Source organism: Peromyscus eremicus, chromosome 5 (genome assembly GCF_949786415.1).
Source record: "Peromyscus eremicus chromosome 5, PerEre_H2_v1, whole genome shotgun sequence".
NCBI lineage: Eukaryota > Metazoa > Chordata > Mammalia > Rodentia > Cricetidae > Peromyscus > Peromyscus eremicus.
In genome coordinates, this window is record NC_081420.1 from 2227794 (window position 1) to 2230539 (window position 2746).

Sequence of the window (2746 nt, forward strand, 5' to 3'; positions counted from 1 at the left end):
ATGCTGTACACTGATTTGCATTTATGTTTTCTATAACAACTTGATTTTCATTTTTCACTGTACCAAATGATATCTTCAAAATTTAAGGTTTAAGTGTTTCTTGGCCATTTGAGATTCATCTATTGAAAATTCTCTGCTTAGATCTATACCCTATTTTTAAATTGGATTATTTGGTTTTTTTTTTTTTTGATATCCAGTTTCTTGAGCTCTTTATATATTTTGGATATTAACTGCTGCTGTAAGGACCAGCCTTCAGCAGCTCAGGAATTGAAGGGGAACAATGGAGTTGTCAGACTAATCACTCAATTGACTTTTCTATGTGAGGAAGTAAAACTTAATTCTCTGGGGCTGGTGAAAAAGGGAAACACACACACACACACACACACACACACACACACACACACACACACACCCCTTCAACATGTCAGAATCTCACTAAGGGTGCTGATGAATGTCAAGCCTTCAGCAGGTCAGGGAAACTGAAGAGGGTATGAAGAGTAGGCAAACTACTGGACAGACAAACAGACTCATGGGGACTTTTCTGAGGGCCAAAGCTTAGTTCTTCATTTTATTCTTTCTGTTGCTTGTTTTACTCTATTCTTTTTCTGTTCTGTTCTTCTACTCTGATGTTTCCATTCTGAGTATTTCCTCATGGCTTCCTTCTCATTACTTTCTGATGTCTTCCTTCTGTGTGTCTTTATTTTTTCTCCTACAGCTTATATCTTCCATCACAATCTTTCAAACAATTTAAAAATTACAATGTAGTTATATTCTATTGTTTAAGTAAATGATTACAATGACTACAAGTAAAAAACAGCATGTTTTCCATATCCCTTACATGATTAAACAATTTACATACTACCAGTGAGAGACAAATTATCCTCAAGAACACACATACATTCATTTCCAAGCAACTTGTTATAGATTAACAAAGTGTAAACAAGCAAAATAATTTTCTCAGACAGTTCATTTACTGGCAGGCAGCATTTTGTGGTTACAAAAAAAAAGACCAATCATTTTATTATTTATCTCAAAAGATAATCTTACAATCTTACAAAAAAATCTTAAAAGAATCACAAATCTTAACTTTTATATATAAAAAACAATCAGCTCTACTTTAAATTCTCAGGGTGCATACTCATTAATCAACAGTTTTTTATATCAGGAAACTGAGAGCAAAAATGGGTACAAGGAATTAATCATCCTCTTTGATTGCCAACCTATCCTAGCAAGAAAGGTATGTCAGTCAGCAATAGCCAGGCTGCCATTTTTTTTAATTTTATTTTTTTTATTAAGAAAAAATTTTCATTCATTTTACACAACAAAGATCCCTCTTTTCCCTCCTCCAGTCCCCCCAGTTTCCCCCCAACCCATCCCCCACTCCCCTGCCAAGAAGGCAAGGCTTCCCATGGGAAGGCACATCCAGTAGAGGCGTGTCCAAGCCCTTGCGCCTGCCTCAAGGCTACACACGGTGTCCCATCACAGGTAGTGGGCTCCAAAAAGGCCCCTCATGCAGCAGTGATGAATTCTGATTCTGCTGCCAAAGGGCTTCCCAAGCAGATCAAGCTACACAATTGTCTTGCCATGCAGAGGGCCTAGTCCAGTTCCATGCAGGCTCCACAGCCATCTATCCAACTTTCATGAGTTCCCACTAGTTTGGTTTGGTCATCTCTGCAGGTTTCCCCATCATGATCCTGATGCACTTACTCATAGAATCCCTCTTCTCTCTCTCCAACTGGACTCCTGGAGCTCTGCCTGGCATTTGGCTGTGGATCTCTGCATCTGCCTCCATCAGTCATTGGAGAAAAGCTCTGTGATGACAGTTAGGGTATTCACTGATCTGATTACTGGGGTAAGCCAGTTCAGTTCAGGCACCCTCTCCACTATTTCTAGTAGTCCAAGCTGAGGTCATCCTTGGGGATTCCTGGCAACTTCCCTAGCACCAGGGTTCTCTCTATCCCCATGATATCTCCCTTCATCAAGGTATCACTCTCATTGCTTTCCCACTCCATCCCTGTTCCATCTCAACCATCCCATTCCCTTATGTTCTCATCCCCCATCCCCTACCCTCCATTGCCTACCCCTCACTCCCAGTTCACTCATCGAGATCTCATCTATTTCCCCTTCCCAGGGTGATCTATGCATCCCTCTTTGGGTCTTCCTTGTTAGCTAGCTTCTCTGGAGTTGTGGGTTGTTGTCTGGTTATCCTTTGCTTTACTTCTGGTATCCACTTATGAGTGGGTACATACCATGTTTGTCCTTCTGAGTCTGAGTTACCTCATTCAGGATGATATTTTCTAGTTCCATCCATTTGCCTGAAAATTTAATGATGTCATTGTTTTTCTCTGCTGAATAGTACTCCATTGTGTATATGTATCACATTTTCTTAATCTATTTTTTTTTTGTTTTTCGAGACAGGGTTTCCCTGTGTAGCTTTGTGCCTTTCCTGGAACTCACTTGGTAGCCCAGGCTGGCCTCGAACTCACAGAGATCTGCCTGGCTCTGCCTCCCAAGTGCTGGGATTAAAGATGTGCGCCACCACCACCCAGCCTATTTTTTAGTTAAAGAGCATCTAGGTTGTTTCCAGGTTCTGACTATTACAAATAATGCTGCTGTGAACATAATGTGTCCCTGTGGTATGATTGAGCATTTTTGGGGTATATGCCTAAGAGTGCTTTAGCTGGGTCTTGAGGAAGATTGATTCCCAGTTTTCTGAGAAACCACCATGCTGATTTCCAAAGTAACT